Here is an 18,645-nt window from a genome sequence, read left to right as displayed (position 1 = left end):
GATATTTTTTTCTAGATTAGAAACTATGCGTTCATTTTTGGATTGCTCATCTTCTAAGAGCGAGATTCTATTCTACATGTGGTCTAATCGGTTGTTTGTACTTTGAATTGAGGCCTTTACTTCATTAATTGCATCCTTTATCTCTTTTTGGCTCTCTCCGAATTCTTTTCAAAACACCTCTATTATTTCTTCAGTTATTTTACTGATTTGATCTTCTAGAAAGCTCTGAATTTCTGTTTTATGGGGTTCTGATGTTGTGGGGTTGTGGGCATTCATTGCTCCATTGTTATTCCTCTTTCCCATGATTTTGGAAGTTTGTGCCTTCTCTGGTTTCTTCCCTTGGGTCGCTATGACTTCACTTATGGTGCTCTGGATCTTGAGTCTGTGGTATCTCAGACCCCACTACTCCTTTACTGCGTTGTATCGCAGAATCTCAGACCTAGAGAGTCGATAGAAGCTGCTTTAGACTATGGGGGGTTCCAGGTTGGGAGTTCGTCTATGGTATGATATCTCTGCCACCGCCACTCCCCCACTGGGTCAAGTCCCTGGGAGTGCAGTACTGGGATTTCTCCTCTGGGGCCCGCAATTTGACTCACTGTTGTTGAGTACGCAGATGGAGCTGTAGTGGACTCGGTGAATTCGCTGCTGCTGCCGCCGGTGGCAATATGGCGCTGCTGTCACGCCCTCGGCCATGAGGCTGGCGTATTTCTTCTCTGGTTTTGAGCTCCGCTCTGAGTCCCTGCAGCGTGTGCTGAGCCCAGCCACTGGGAGCTTTAGATGCTCCCTGAGCCGAGAAATCTTCCGAATCCCACCCGGCTGTTCCGCAGCGGCTCACATCGGCTCGCTGCCCGCCGCTTCTCTCTGGAGCCTGGTGAGCTGTTGAGTACGTTGATCTGTAGCCGTAGCCATCCGGTGAACTTGCTGCTGCCGCCGGCAGTAAGGTGCTGCTGCCACGTCCTTGGCCGTGCGGCCGGCATATCTCCTCTCTGGCTCTGAGCTTCGTTCTGAGTTCCCCTCCTCCCTGGGGCTGGTGCTACAAGGAAAGTTGGCGCCTCTATCTCCTTCTTTTTATGACTGAATAATATCCCATTTTTGTGTGAGTGTGTGTGTGTGTGTGTGTGTGTGTGTGTGTGTGTGAAACATTTTCTTTATTCATTTGTTGATGGACACTTTGGTTCGTGCCATATCTTGGCTACTGTGAAATAATTTAGAATCTGAAATTTCAATGACAGTTTTCTAGAAACAAAAAATAGTGTGAATGCTATAGGGTATGATTCCTATGTTAGAAGGAAATACCTAAGTGATCCCCTTAGTATTTATTTAGTTGAGGCAAAACTTTCCAAGGACTGTAGGAAGTACATGCCTTCTGAAAATTTGCCTTGTATCTTACCTTTTCTCTGGGATTCTCAGCACTGATCCTCAAAGGAGAACAGAAGAGGGAGCTTACTGTGTCAATCTGCCCACCTTCCCCGTTTGCATACCTGAGAACAAAACATCAAAAAATCTTAGCATTCTAGAGCTTTGAACTGGCTGTGCATATGGAAAACTGAAAGAGGTGTAAAATATCCCTGAATCCCGTGGTCAAAGATGACAACATTCTTTAAAGCTCTGCATGAAATTCAATCTATTTCTTTCTTTCTCCAATTACAGGATCCTTGGTGTAAAAAAATTACACTTTTTAGCAAACGTGCAAAGTTAATCTATCACAGTTCACCTTCAGGTGAGATTTATTACAGATTGTTTTCTAAAGTGGGTGTGCTCTCTCTGCATACGTGGGTCATGTTCGTCTTATTATTATCCAGCTGAAAAATCCCTAGCATATGGGACGCCTGAGAAATGAGTGGGCAAGCCCACAGAATATGACACTTATGCTAATCTGCGCCCTGCTGTGGAAAAACACACACAAGGATTCCATTACCACATTCATTAGGCGGCAGCACACTCTTCCCTGAATAGGGATTATGAACTATAATAGACCGAAAGCCCACTTAGCCAAAATGCTCTGATGTCGGCCAAATGTGTTGGCACCGAGAAGATCATCAGCTCCGATGTCACAGAGGACGTCCCTGGCTGAGGGTCTGTCCTTCCCTGTGACCGTCACATTCCTCAGCTCATGCCCCATGCCATTAGCTTAAACAGTGAAAGCTGGAACCAACAGTATGTTTAAGGACTGGAGTCTGGGATAACTTTGAAGTGTGCTATTGCTCCATGCACCTGTACCTCTGACTTTCAGAGCACCTACAGGTGCTCCATGCACCTGTACCTCTGACTTTCAGAGCACCTACAGGTGCTCCATGCACCTGTACCTCTGACCTAGTACCTCTGACCTTCCCAATCCTCACTTCTTTTCTGATTACGTTCGGGGAATGAGTTGTGTGCTGCTAAAATTGTACAGTTAGAAAATAAATTAGAATCAGATGCAAAAGCCAGTGGTGGTGCCCAGCTTGCCCAAATCTCCTCTCATTGGCTTTCTGGGCTACTGGAGGCCGTTGTCACCTATCAGTCTGATCTTTCTACAGTGGCAGAAATATTTGCTACTGGTAAGCTCAAAATATTTCAAATATTGTCAGAAATAATAAAGAAAAGGAACACAAGTTACTGCTTGGGAGATGTTATGGAATCCGGCTATGTGAGCAGAAGGAAAAGATTTAAATTGCATCCATGTATATTATTACGAAGATAATAATAAAAACCTTCTGTGTAAAATATGTTTTCAGCCCTAGGTTCTAGGAAACTTTTGTCCAGGCTTCTTCTCCCTTGAAGTTTGGAAGTTTACTGGGAAGCTCTTAAGCGTAGTTGTACCCAGAAAATTTACTTATCTCATTGATGTGATCCCAAAGAGTTACAGATAAATCAAATTGTGTTTCTGTGAACCAAATGGCAGCATATTTGGGAAACTTCTTCCAGCTAAACTAGTGCTGCAAGGAATCCTCACACGTGTCAAGGGAAAGATGCAATTTTATGCTTGAGCAGCAAATACCTTCTGAGTTTATCATCTGGCCTCTAGAGCCCACATTCACCTTACTGGGGTTTACAAAAGTGGGGTTGAGTTGAATGGTGAAATGGAAGTGGGGGGAGCACTTGAATAGAGCCACCAAACTGAAGCCATTACAACTTTTTATTTTCCCTGTCTTGAGAAAATGGGAATGCCAAAGAATGGCGAGCCTCATTTCTCTTCCCGTGCCCAGGTGGCGTGCTGTCACATGTTGTGGAAAGGCATTACTGATCGCCTGAGCTTTCTAAACAGAAACTTCATTAAGAATGGCTGGCGATGCCCATAAATCCAGGGGACCAAATACCGATGATACCCAAGCACCCCTGCTCTGTTCAAGGAAAAGGTAGCATCCACACAAGCAGAACTGAGCCCCTGCAGACAAGAGAAAAGAAGGGCTCCTGGAGGGGATCCGGGATGTTCTCCTCCACATCACGCAGCTGCACTGTCCACTCTTTAGAGCATCCACTTTAATTGGGTCCTGTCCAGCATCTTCCAGCTTCCGGAGACACCAGGATGCATCAAACAGGTTGAAAGAGGCTCTGTTTTCTTGCCAGGGGAACATGGCCCTTTGCACCGTGATTGTAATACAATCTTTCCTCTCTGGGGCTGCACATGCTACAGTGCAAAACCGTGTTTGAAAACCTCTTTTATCATTCATCGTCTCCAGACTGAAATCATTTTTGACAACCTCTGCAGAAAACAAGCAGCTTTCTGGCTACTGGCGAGTCGATTAAAGGGAGGAAACACATGTTCACTGTCAGACAGAGCCCCCGGAGAAGCACTGACAACCTTTTAACCCCCTTTCCCAAGGAAAGGGCCCAAATGTTGCTCTGGAACAAAATCACCACATTGTCTTAAGCATCTTTTCATTTAATGTATCTCCCCACCCTCCCAAGGAGAGATACTTAAAAATGACAATCCTTGGCACCTCCATTTTATTTTGGATATTAACAGATCTGTGTTATACCCTATTAGGGAAAACGAGGAAAGAGCATCACTCATGAATGTCTTTTATGAACTAACCCCTATTTTCTTTTTGGTTTAAATACCAACACGTTGAGAAAGTTCACTCACCTCATACGGCGATTCCTCAAAACCAGCCAAGAAGCCACAGGAGTGAAATTTTCTGAACAGTAGGAAGGCCGACGAGCTCACATTATTAACACACTGAGCCGTAAGAGCAGGACACGGAAACTTTTGTGCATCTCAGGGTCCCAAGCCAGAGCTGTCTGAACATTGCTTATGCACATGTTACAAGCAAAACTATTTCCATAGAACGAGACTGGGAGAAGAAAGGTTCTCTACAAAACTGAAAATGAATGTTAAATGTGTGGGTTTTCTTCTTTAAAAAAATAGTGGCTGGGTGTGGTGGTGCACACCTGTAATCTCAGCACTTGGGAAGCTGAGACAGGAGGATCACAGGTTCAAGGACAGCCTCAGCTACTTAGTGAGATCCTGTTTAAAAATAAAGAATAAAAAAATAGAGCTGGGGGGGTAGCTCAGAGATAGAATGCCCCTGGATTCAATCCCTAGTGCCCCCCCCAAAAAGTAGTCATTGTTTTAAAATACCAGTGCTATAATCATCGCAATTACAAAACTACCTCACCCTCAGTTCCTTAACCTGTAACCTCGGTCTTTTCTCCCCATCAGCCTCACTGGCTCTGGCAGTTTGGTCTATTATGAGAACATGATCCGTTTGACCCCCTCCCTTTTTAAGATCACATGTATACTTTTGCAGTCAAAAAGCCCAAAGGTGGCTGGGGAGGCTTGAAAGTTGCTCCTTTGGAGGCCTGCAGGGAAGGGGGCCCCGCGGGGGACCCCCGCCCTGCTATAAAGCGCCTCAAGTGAAGGGAGGTGGGGGGTCCTCTCCACCTTATCTTACAGGCTCTCCTCTCAAATTTGAGTTTCAAATTAATTTTCAGTTAATTATTTTTCATTTAAGAAAATTTGCATAACATAGGATCACCGATGATGAAGTGGATAGCTGAACAGTATGTAACACAGTCACAGCGCTCTACATCCGGGACCTCTATCTCATCTCCCAGCAACGTCATCACTGCAAAAGGAAGCCCTGTACCCACTGAGCACGTGGTTCTATTTTCTGCTTCCCCACAGCCCATGGAAGTGGCTCATCTGCTTTTGGTTCCTATGGATTGACCTATTTTGTTTCCTATTTTGACATTTCAGATCAATGGGATCATAGAGTATGTGACTTTTTTTTTTTTTTTTTTTTTCGGTACTGGGGATAAAACCCAGGGGCATTCTACCTCTGAGCGGCACCCCTAGCCTTCTTTTTTATTCTTTACTTTGAAACAGGGTCTCACTGAGTTGGAACAGACATCACCAAGTAGCTGAGGCGAAACTGTGATCCTCCTGCCTCAGCCTCGAGAATGCTGGGATGATAAGCGTGTGCCACTATGCCCAGCTAGTATGTGACTCCTTAGATCTTCCACTTTGCACAGTGTGTTTGAGGTTTATCTACACTATAGCATAACCCACTGCTTCATTCCTTTTTATTGCTGAATAGTAGTTCATGAACATAGGTGCCATAATTTGTTCATTTATATACCTACTGATGACATTTGGGTTGGCTGTTGTGAAAAGTGCTGCTGTGAACATTAGTGTAGAAATATATATATATATATATATATATATATATATATATATATATATTGTGTGTGTGTGTGTGTGTGTGTGTGTGTGTGTGTGTGTGTGGTACTGGAGATGGAAGCCAGAAGCATTCTACCTCCGACCTGCAGTATACAGATATTTGTTTGAGTACCTGTTATCAGTTCTTTTGGATATAACCACAGGAGTAGAACTGCTAAGTCATATGGTAATTGTTTTACTTTTTGAGGAACTGCCAAACTGTTTTCTGCAGTGGCTAGACCATTTTATAGTCCCAGGAGCAACACACAAATGTTCTAATTTCTCTACGTCTTTGACAATGCCTATTTTTTCCATTAAAATATTATTATGATAGTCATCTTATCCTAGTGGTTATAGAATTGTATCTCATTGTGATTTTGATTTGCATTCCCCTAATGGCTAATGATATTTCCATGTCCTCTTTGGCCATTTGTATACCTTCTTTGCAAAAATGCCTTTTCAAGGCCTTTGCGTATTTTTGAGTTTTGTTGTCTTTTTATTATTGAATTAGAAAAGTTCTTTATATATATGTTCTGTATCCCACACCCTCATCAGATACATGATTTGTAATTATTTTTTCTACTGTAGCTCATGTTGTTAACTTTCTTGATAATAACTTTGTTTGTTTGTTTTTTTATGCGGTGCTATGAATGGAACCCAGAAGCATTCTACCTCTGAGCTACATCCCCAGCCCTATTTTTTATTTTTTTTATTTTGAAACAGAGTCTCACTGAGTTGAAAAGGGCCTCACTAAGTAGCTAAGGCTGTCTGAGAACTGTGATCCTCCTGGCTCAGCCTCCCAAATGCTGGGATTACCAGCGTGTGCCACCATGCCTGGCTTGATAATATCTTTTGATGCACAAAATTTTTAATTTTGATTAAATCCAATTTATTTTGCTCCTACTTTGAAGGTGTCATAATTAAAAACCTAATGCCAAAAATATTAATGAAGACTCATCCCTATATTTTCTTCTAGTATTTTTCTAAGTTTAGCTCTTATATTTAGGCCTTTGGTCCATTTTGAATTAGCATTTTTATGTGGTGTAAGGTCAGAGTCCAGTTTCAATCTATTGCATGTGGATATCGAGTTGTTCCAGCACACTTTGCTAAAAATTCTATTATTTTTCCCATTAAGTGGCCCCTCGTTGAAAATCAACTGCCCACAGATGTATAGATTCAAACTTTTGATTCAGGCATGGTGACGCACACTTATAATCCCAGCCATTGGGAGGCTGAAACAGAAGGATCAGGCTTCGCAGGCAACCTCAGCTACTTAGTGAGACTCCATTTACAACTCAGTGAGACTCTGTTTCAAAATAAAAAATAAAAAATAGGGCTGGGGTGTAGCTCAGAGGTAGAATGCCCCTGGGTTTCATCCCCAGTACCACACACACACACACACAAAAAGGCCTATATGTCTATCCTTATGCAAGTAACCAAGTAACACACTTTTTTTTTTTTTTTTTTTTTTTTTTTTTTTTTTACTCCTACCAGCTATCTTTGTGGTGAGTTTTGAAATGAGGAACAGTGAGCCCTCCAACTTCCTACTGGCATTCTTGATGAGCCCATCATGATGAGCATCAAGTCCAAACCCAGACTTTCACTCTTTCTCTACTTCTCTGCAAAGTCTTTAGTTTTAGAACCTGAATACATCTCCAAGCACATTATCTATTGTATATTGTTTATAAAATTCCTTTGCCCCTTTAAAGTTTTGCAATCAACCAACACTTCCTCATGAGAAATGCTTTTCTTGTATCTTCTAAATCTCAAGTGATATTTAGTGAGGAGGGGTTTCAAGGACAGTTTGCTTTCTGTTATTGTAAATACATATGTCTGAAATTTTACTAACACTCTGTGTCAGTCAGCCTTTTCTTTTTGTGATAAAAATACTTGACAAGAACAACTTAGAGAAATAAAGATTTATTTGGCTCACAATTTCAGGGGTTCTATCCATGGTGGGCTCCGAGACAGAAAACATGTCAGTGGATGGCAGAGGAAAGCTGTTCAGCTCCTGGGACCTGGAAGAAGGGAGACGAGGGAGGAAGGACAAGGGCCAGATCTAGTTCTCAAGGCCGTGCCCCCAGTGATTCACCTCTGCCAGCCATGCCCCATCTCTGAACCTTGGTACTTTGGAAACCAGGCTTTCAACACATGTGTCTTTTGGGGACATTCCAGATCTAAACCATAACACACCACATTCAAATTGCTTTCCTGAATGGCTTCAAAGAAACATTATTAGTGCTGGTTACTAGGAGCCTGCAAAATACTGATGGGTGTTTGGAGCAGGAACTAGGTTGTCCGATTTCTACAACAACAATACAGTCTGTTTTGGTTTGGGGTACATCCCAGATTCTATTCTGATTTTAGTGAGAGATCGTGAGCTATACTTCACACCAAACCCTGCAGCGAATGTGGCATACATGCGCCTCTGTGGCCTGGTCTCTCCTTGGGTCTGCATGGACAGATCTGAAGGGAGTCTTGGTTCTGTTTCCATCAGGTTATTTCTGTCTTCAGAGCTTCTCTGCCCCGACACCTAGAAAGACAAGAGGGATAACATTTCAACTCCCCAAAGATGATGATTAAAATTATTCACACAGGATAAGACTTCTTTCATAGAAAGAAAAGTCAGACTTAAAATATAGACTGAAAACTTTCCCGGAGAGAAGCAATATTTTTGTTGGGAAAATGAGATAATTTCAATCACCACGTAGAATATTCCTGAAGTAGCAGTACATCATCTAATCCCTGGTTGCACTGGAGGAAATAGCACCCAAGAAACTGGAGTTCTTATAACCACTGGTATTTAGTTAACAGTCCATGTTTTCAAAGAGAGTGAGAACAAAGAGAAAGATACAAATTCAGAGAAGCACTGAAGAACTCCCATGCTTGCAGGCAGCTGAATGCAGCGAGAGGCGTGATTTCAATCTTAACAGTAGTTTGTCTTGGAAACACGGAGTGATAGAGAGGAGGTGCTGCTGTGAGCACAGGGCCAGCGACTTTAAGAATTTGGAACCAGTTTCCAAGCTTGGTCATGCCAAATGTTGGTGCTTCTTCTGGCTCTTTTCAGAAAAAAAAAAAAAAGAAAAAAAAAGTGCAGGAAGTAAAGGCTGATAATGCTGCCAGGGTCAGGAGAAAGACCAGGTGTAGAAGACTTTTGTGATTGAATGCTCCGTCTTTCCATGACTTTGTTTCTTCTTCCTTACTTCTTGACAAGTAAAATGTCACTTTTGTAAAATACCCATGTATTAAATATGTACTGTTTGCTTCAACCTCATAGTTTATTGTTTTATTGTTTTATTTTTATTGTGGGCCTGGGGATGGAACCCAGGGGCATTCGACCTCCGAGCTACACCCCCTGCCCTCTTTTTTATTCTTTATTTTGAAACCGGGTCTCACTGAGTTGCAGAGGGCCTCACTAAGTAGCTGAGGCTGTCCGCCAACCGCGATCCTCCAGGTCTCAGCCTCCCGAATGCTGGGATTACAAGCGTGCGCCACCACTCCCGGCTCAAGCTCATAGTTTATAACTACTGCAAAATCTACGATGATTTATTAATACCCCCATTCTACAGACGAGGCAACTGAGCACCAAGAAGTTATGAGTGCTACCCAAGGAAATACATGTAATACATGGCAGAGTCCTCTTTTTCTACTAAAAGTAACAAGTACTCATTATAAAGGAAAAAAAAGAGAAAAATTATACAGATGAAAATAATCAATGATAATATCACCCTCCCATAAACAATCCAGATTATCTCCTCTGACCAAGATGTACTCGCTTTGCATTCCAAAATGTCTGCACAGTAGCAAGCTGTTCTGGGGGGTAGTGTCATCCTAATGTCAGCTGGTTTGTGTTGTTTTTGCTCCTACGTTTTCTTTTGCTTTCTGCATTTCTTCTTCTCACCCCCAGCGGTTCTGCTCTTTATATCGCTCTTTTAAAGTGGGAGCTGAGGGAAATGAAGAGAGGGTTCTTGGTGGGTGGCAGGAAAGGCATTTGGCTTCTTCCTCCTAACTCTACTCTGGAGAACCCTTCCCACCCTCCCCTCCCCCGCCGGCCCGGCTATTGATAGATGACATGGAGCCTGTGTTAGATGAACTGACAGGGCTGAGCATGCATGTTTACGAGCAACAGACGGCGGGAGTAAACACAGCCAAGCCATCTTTCATCCACAGCACATATTATTGATTTTCCTCTAATTAAAACAGTCACAACAGTCATTGTTGTCATGCCCATGTTTCTCATCTTTTATATTTTAAATAGAAGCCAGCTTGCCTGTTAAGAACCCAGCAGTCCTCTTTCTTTTATCCCCTCTCTCTTCCTCTCAGTTGAGGGCCATCTCTTTTGAAGGGATCTTTTTGGGTCTCTGGCACTTTTATGATGTGAGAAGGATCTCTACTCTTGTCAATCTTCATTACATCTTCTGACTGTAGGGTTCTTCAGGAAACCAAAGGGTGAATTGTGGGCCCTGGTACCAGACGTCCCTTGAAGATCAACATAACCGGGTGCTTGGGCATCTGTTCTGTGATTCTTCCTGTTGACTCTCATGTTAACAGCTGCCCTTCAGATCTGGAGATTTCTTCATCAGCACAGATGCTCCAGCCTCTGCCCTTCCATTCCTCTGTCCCCAAGTGGCCCAAGGAAAGCCAGAGGTAATCGGAGAGGATGGGGAATTTCTGGAGCAGCCCTCTTCTGGAGGACAACAGAACAGTTGGCTTCCAGCATCCTTGGCAAATAAATGGCCCTGGGTGGAGACCCAGGAGAGAGTTCAACTCTAGATCCTTACAGGAGTCTGGAAACTGGTGGATACCAGGAACCCTGGGGCTGGCCCAATGGCAAACATTTTTAACAGAAACTAATTTTCTGCTTGATGCATAGGCAAATGAAGAGTCTTAGGAATGTTTTTATCTGCCAGTGAAGGCTTCTGGGTGGTTTGGCAGTGGAAAGCCTGTCAGGCACAGCCCCTAGCATAAAAACACCATCTGGTTTCATGGTTTTTGGCAAACCCTGAACACCTCCAGCTTTCTGTTTTTTCTTGGGTGTGTGTGAGTGTGGTGGTGGCTGTGGGGGATGGAAATTGTGAGCAGTTTTTAGTTTCATGGAGTTCCTCATCAATGAAGAAAAGAAAGTGAAGAGGCTAGAGGGCTCCAGATCCCGTCATCTTATTATCTATGACCATTTTGTGTATAATTTCTAATGCTCCAAGTGTTGCCAAATGAGGTAAAAATCTGTGCTTTCAGGAGTCGTCCTCCCAGTGGGAGGACTGACAATAGACAGATGTGTGATATAATGTCAGGATATACTAAGTGATACAAAGAAAGTGAGAAGTGGTTTTAAGATTGACTGACCCTAAGGGTTGGGCACTTGGAGCCATCTTTGGTGCATGTAGAGCCCAAAGCAAATCATGTTATATATCACCTCTTTCCACACATACCATCCGCAGCCATTTTTTAAGTAAGTCAAAGACAAATTGGAGAGCAAAAATGCAGCATAAGATCACATGCAGGACGAGGTATATGTGATTACAAGAGAGAAACTAGTTCATCCACTTTGAGGAAGTATTCCCAAGGCGTTGGTACAAGAGCCTCAACTGTCAGCAGAGAGCCCTTTTTGCTAGGTACTGTCTCTTTCAGCCACTGCCAGAGAAGGCAGCCCATGTTTGGAACCTAACCCATATTCTATGGTTGTGAATCATGGAAGGTGTTATGGTTAGATATAGAATGTCTCCTGAAGAGGTCATACTAACGTTCAGATTCCTTGGGCTGCAGTCTCTTCCGTGGATATATCCATTGTAATGGATTTACTGATTGGCAACATAGACGGTTGGAATGTGGCCAGAGAAGGTGGGTCCCTGAGGGTGTGGCCTTAGTAACTGTGCTTTTCTGTATTTGAATTCTCTGGCTTGCTTGCTGTCTGGCTTCTGGATTCCATGATGTGAAAGCAGAGCCCTTCCTTTCTCCCTCTCTCCGAGTCCTGCTGCCTTGCCCTGAGATCTGCAGAATCCAGCCTTGAGTCTCTGTGGTCAGGATTTGGGGATGATATCAGTGAAAATATTGACTGAGACAGAGGGGTTAGATTAGCAAGTTAGGATAGCTCAGGTTGAATCCATGAATTTGAGGGGGAAACAAGCACATGTATTATCAGAAGGCAAAATACATTGAAGACTGAAAAGGTGGCCTTTAGTTTATATTTTCAAATCTTCATTTTCAGCTGAAGATACTGAAAAGCATAACACTTGGAGAGGCAAAGCCAAGATTGCACAGCTGCTTAGCCATGTCAGAGCTGAGGGATTCCAAGCCTATGCTGTTGAGATTATCGACACCACTGAGCCATGCACCGGGCTATTGGCTTACATATCAGTTACACAAGCAGTTTGAATCAAAGTACTTTCCTAGGTGAGTGGTCTGCTAAATTATCCAACAGAAATCCTGCTCACCCGGGCTTGGTCCCTAACACTCTTCTAATTTAATTTTCTTCTGCTTATGTTCATCTGAGTTATTTGTTTCTCTTCATGATAGAATCTAAATTATACATTCATACCCATTTTATGAGTGGGACCTGAATCTGAGGCCTCAGTGGATGGCTTGGCATTCACTTGACACAATTGGACTATAAAGATTTCCCATTTAAATGATGCAGAAAGAAAAGAAAAAGAAAGAAAATGCCTCTGGATGAATTGGAAATAGCAGACAACCACGGATTTCAACCCTTCTGTTTATGGAGTTGAACCCTTTAAATATGCAAAACAAGCCCCATTGAGTTAATCTGCCTTTGGAAGGCTCCCAATTTTCTCTCTTACTGAAAAGAAGGGATATGGATCTGCAAGAGGAAACGAAGACCTACTGGAAGAGATTATATGGACTGCTGGGTTTAAATTCAGAAAACAATCCCTTCTATGTAGATGATGACTTATGGTTTAGAAAATGCATGGTCTCTTCAGTCCTCAGAATAGTCTGAGGATATTTCCAGGAGTATAAGTGGCACATAGAAATGCAACACACATTTGTCAGAGATATAAGAGGCATATATCAGAGGCGGAAACCTAAAATCACAAGGCCATTACATTTGGAAAAGACCACCGGAAGTGTTTAGTTAAGTCTCTCCCACCCCAAGAGTAACATTATCTAGTCTCGACATGAGTGTCTTGGAGACAGTTGCTCATTGTACACGGTAGCTCATTCCATTAAACAGAATAGTTTTTGTTAAACTTTGAGCTAAATATCTACTCCTTTGTGTAGCTTAGTCTTGGCTTAGTCTTGGCTCAAGTGGGTGTAATACAGGGTAATAATTCTAGCTACCACATGTGTGAAATGTCTACGGTGTGCCGGGTATTATATATATTATCTCCCATCCTGTGATCCTTCTGAACATGAACACATGGATACTAGCTTCTACCTTTTAAAGAAAGAAATAGATGGCCAGAAAAATTAAACTTAATATGAAAAGACATCAGTTAATCAATGGCAAAGCTAGCATTTGGACCCAGATCTATTTAAGTCTAATTTTATATAGTGTTGCGCCTCAATATTTGAAAATAATTTGGGAATCTCAGCAATGTCTTTATCACAGTATCTGTTGATTTGAGATCTTTATTTTTTTTGCGGTACTGGGGATGGACCCCAGGGACATCATACCTCCAAGCGACACCCCCAGCCCTACTTTTTATTCTTTATTTTGAAACAGGGTCTCACTGAGTTGCAAAGGGCCTCACTAAGTAGCTGAGGCTGGCTTCGAACCTGCACAATTCTCCTGTCTCAGCCTCCTGAATGCTGGGATTACAAGTGTGCGCCACCACGCCCAGCTGTATTTGAGGTCTTTTTGATGGGAAGGAGAATTTAAAAAGTGCACACATGCACCTAGCAATAAGATATGTATCTTATTCTAAATCTCCGTATTCCAGGTTAAAAACACATGACCATTCCTCCAACGGTTTTCAATACTGTGAGTCTTTGACCCCTTTTCTTTTCTGATGACACTATGCTGGAGCTGTCTTAGGTTGTCAGTGTCCCTCATCTTAGGTGATGTCTGAAAATGACCATGCCACATCAGGACACCACTGCAGCCCACTGGATGCAAAGGTCTTCCAAATCAACACCACCATGTTTACTGCGTTGCACACTGTTCTTCTATGGGCTCCGCAAGGTTAAATGCTCTGAGCAAGGTCATCTGGGATTTTTAATTGCCTGTTAGAATGAAGCCTGTTAATTCCAGTTCCAGGGTTTTGGTCTAATAAGGTGACGTCCACAGACTCTTGCTCATGTCACATCCATAGTTGTACAGAAATTTATTCCAAACACGGTAAAAGATTTTTTTTTTTTTTTTTTTGCGGGTCTGGGGGTGGAACCCAGGGGCATTCGACCTCCGAGCTACACCTCCTGCCGTATTTTTTATTCTTTATTTTGAAACGGGGTCTCACTGAGTTGCAGAGGGCCTCACTAAGTAGCTGAGGCTGTCCACGAACTGCGATCCTCTGGTCTCAGCCTCCCGAATGCTGGGATTACAAGCGTGCACCACCATGGCCGGCTCGGTAAAAGATTTTTTATACTATTGTAGAATATCATAGGAAAGACAGGGCTGTGTAAATAATCCCCAGGAGTTTTATCACCAGCAAGGATGCTCATGAGAAATGGGAGCATGTTTCTACTTAGTTTTGCCATTCCATGCCATCAAGAAAGACATTAAAGGACCTCTGTTCTCTTTTACACTTCACACAGGAGAGACGTCCTCATGAGAGTATGCACAGCTTTACAACGTCAGCAGCATGACCTCTCCACAGCTTAGCTGAAGTATGGCATGCAAACCTTGAGTACATACATTTCAAGCCCACACTTAAATAAGGTTTCACAGAGTGAGCACAGACATGTTGCTCTCTCTGTGGCCAAGCTGGTGAACACCACTGGCAGACACAACATCCTTCATCTGTTATCTCCCAGGGTAGCAGCTATTCTAATGACGTCTATCACCAGAATTTAATTTTGTCTTTAAAAATATATTACATATATTTCTATGAGAAAAAGCAAACGCTGATTCTTCATCACCATGAAGTTATACACTGAATAAATCTATCATAATTTATTTTACTTCTGCTTTTTTTTTTCATTTTGGGCCATTTTCTTAGGTCTTTGTTGTTTAAAATTTCATCCAGCAGTGCTTATAGCTTGCAAAATAAACAACTTGTACTCTCTCCATTAAATTTATATTTATTTATTTATTTATTTATTTATTTATTTATTTATTTATTTATTTTTGCAGTACTGGGATGAAACCCGGGGCATTCTACCTCCCAGCTACACCCCCAGCCCTAATTTTTATTCTTTATTTTGAAACAGGGTCTCACTGAGTTGCAGAGGGCCTCACTAAGTAGTCGAGGCTTCTCCGTGAACTGTGATCCTCCTGTTTCAGCCTCCCGAATCCTGGGATTACAGGCATGCGCCACCACACCCGGCTTAAATTTATTTTTAAATAATCTCATATATTAAACAAATTCAATCAGCTATAGCATTGTATTTTACATTTCATTTTCAAATATTTGCCGCAAGTAAATAGGAACATAATCAATTTTCACATACCGCCCTTGTATCCTGTGCCGTTGCTAAATTCATTTATTCACTCTAGTAGGCTTTTTAGATACTTCTTTAGATTTTATTTATACACACTTGATTCATCTTCTACTTAGTTTCACTTTTTTCTTCTCAGTTGTAATATCTTTTTCTTTATTAACTTATAAATTTATTTATTTATTTTCAGTGACTTTCCGTAAGACTTTTTCTTATGGAAAGCATTCAGTGTTTTACATTATTTCTGATGTTGGCTGTATGTTTTTAAACATGCATATACAGACACAATCTTTGTCATATTGAGAAGTTTTCATGTATTCATTGTTTTCTGTGAGTTGTTGGGAATATGTGTTGAATTTTCATCAACTACTCTTTTTTTTGGTGGTGGTACTGGGGTTCCTGGAAACCCTTCTACCTCCAGGCTACACTCCCAGACCTATTTTATATTTTTATTTGGAAACAGGGTCTCTTAAGCCAGCGTGGCTGGCTTCGAACCTGCGCGATCCTCCTGTCTCCGCCTCCCAAGCGCGGGGATTACAAGCGTGCGCCACCTCGCCTGGCCACCAACTACTTTTTATGCATCTATTTTTCTTCTTATGTTGTTAATATAATACATTAAATTATAATACATTATTTAATACATTATACATTAATACATCATAATAAATTATAATAAATTATAATACATTATTTGATGTATTTATACTACATTAAATTATAATACATTAAAAATGTGAGGCCAACCTTTTATTCCTGTAATAAACCCCTTCTTTTCATATATTATTTTTTATATAATGCAGCATTCATTTTACTAACATTAAAGATATTTCTGTACCTATGTTCCTGATAAATATTATCCTATGATTTTTTTTTTATAATGTTTGTGTCAGACTTTGGTATCAAGGCTATCCTTGATACCAAAGGCCTAGATTTATAAAATAAATTTGGAGTACTTTTCTCTTCCATTTTTTGAAAAAGTTTATGAAAGTTGGTACTGTTTCTCATTTACATATTCGAGAGAACTTAGTAATTAAGCCATATGGGCCTGGTGTTTTCTTTGTGGGACGTTTTAAAATTTCAAATGCAATTTTTTTTTTTAACAGAAATGGGACAAACCAAGGCTATTCATTCTGGAGCTGATTTTCATAAATTGCATTTTAGAGGAATCTAACCGTGCGAGTTGGCTCTATTCGGTTCTATTCTTTGGCAAATGTTTTTTCATAATATTTTCCAATTATTTTTTAATGTCTGTAAGATCTGTGGCAATGTTTCTCATTCCTGAAATTATTAACTTATGTTTTCTCTGTTTTTGAATTTTATTCTATTTTTGGCAAGAGACAGAAGAATTTTATTGTTCCTTTAAAAAACTAATTTTTGGCTTAGTTAAATTTTGCTATTTTTTGTCTGTTTTTTATGTTTTTGGTTTCTCCTCTTATCTATTTATGTAATTTATTCTTTTATACTTATAGTTTGCTCTTACATGCAAACATTGGTCATTGATATAAACTGATAGCTATTTTTTCTTTTCTCAATATTTGCATGTTCAATTTTTGTTACTATTCAAGTTAAAATATTTTATTGTGACTTATTCTTTGACTCACGGTTCATTAAAAAACTTTATTTCTAAACATTTGGGGGATATTTTATTTTATTTTTATTTATTTACTTATTTTTGGTGGTACTGGGAGTGGAACCCAGGGCCTTTCTACCTCCGGGCTACACTCCCAGACCTATTTTATATTTTATTTGGAAATAGGGTCTCGCTAAGTTGCTGAGAGGCTCACTTAGTAGCTGAGGCTGGCTTCGAACCTGTGCGATCCTCTTGTCTCAGCCTCCCAAGCACTGGGATTACAAGCGTGCGCCACCACGCCCATCTTGGGAATATTTTATATATTGCATTGCTATTTATATCTAATTTAATTGCATTGTAGTCAGAGACACAACTTTTCTGACATGAATTCTTTGACATTTATTGAGGCACTTTTTAGCTCAGCAGATGATCTATAGCATTGATGGCTCTATTTACATTTGGAAAAAAATGTGTACTGCAATTTTTGGATATAGTGTTCTACCGATATCGGTTCAGTAAAATTGGGTATAGTGTTGGTTACATCTTAAATCCTTCCAGATTGTTTTTATTTATTCTATCAAGTATTACAGAATGTTAAGATCCCTTACTGTAATTATAGTTTTAATATTATAACATAAATGTAATTGGATTTTCTGCTTTTCATTTTATTTTTGTCCATTTCTGCATCACATAATTTAAAGCTCTTAAAGTTATTAGAGGTATGTATATTTGACTATGTCTTCCTAGAGAATCAATCAATTTATCATTGTCAAAGGTACCTCTTTGTATTTGATAATACTCTGTCTTCATCTTTTTTTGTGTGTATAGATGTGGAGGTACTAGGGATTGAACCCAGCGGTGTTCTACCTCTGAGTGACATTCCTAGCTCTATTTTATTTTTTACTTTGAAACAGGGTCTTACTAAGTTGTGGAGGGCCTCACTAAATTGCTGAGGATGGCCTTGAACCTGCGATCCTCCTGTCTTGGCCTCTCAAGTACTGGATTTACAAGCGTGCATCACCATGTATGGTTTACTCTGTCTTCTGAAAGTGACTTTATATGACAGTAACACAGACATCCAGATTTTTCATGATTAATATTTAAATGTTAAATCTTTCCCAGACTTTTACTTTAAAAAATCTTCATTTTTTGTATTTAAGGTTCATTTCTTTCAAGTAACATATGGTAGAGGCTTATTTTTATCCAATCTAAAAATTCAAAGGCATTAATTCTAGTGTTTATTCCATTTACATTTATTGTAATTATTGACGTAGTCATGTATCCCATCTTACTACCTTTTTCCTATTAGTTACATTTGTTTTGTATATATATTTTTTGCTTTTCTGACTTCTTTTGGCCCTACCTCTTTGTTTTGGTTTGTAAAATGATTTCACTAGAATTTGAATACACATCTTTTTTTTAAAATTTATGCTATGCTACTTCACATTTTATGATTGTGCCTCATTACATCCATTCACCTTCCTCACATTTGGGGGCTATGATGTTATATTTTGCTTCTGTATATAATATAAATCCCACAATATATTATGATATGATTTATGCTTTAAATAATTATTTTATATGGCATCAAAAGATAACATCTATTTCCCTATAGTTATTCATTCCTTTCTGTAGATATGATTCTCAATTTAGTATTTAGTTCAGCCTGAAGAACTTTCATGTTTTTCAAAGTATGGGTTTCTGGTGACAAATTTGCTCACTTTTGTTTATCTGACAATGACTTTATTCTACTTTTATTTTTGAAGGGTATTTTCAGTGGCTATGTATTCTTAGTTTGATATTTTGTATATCATCCATTTTAAGGAGCAATGATCTTTACAGCTTTCTACATCCCAAGAAATAACTGGAAGCCTCTATT

Source organism: Muscardinus avellanarius, assembly GCF_963383645.1.
Source record: "Muscardinus avellanarius genome assembly, chromosome: 15".
In the NCBI taxonomy this organism is placed as follows: Eukaryota; Metazoa; Chordata; class Mammalia; order Rodentia; family Gliridae; genus Muscardinus; species Muscardinus avellanarius.
Note: the sequence above shows the minus strand (reverse complement) of the source record.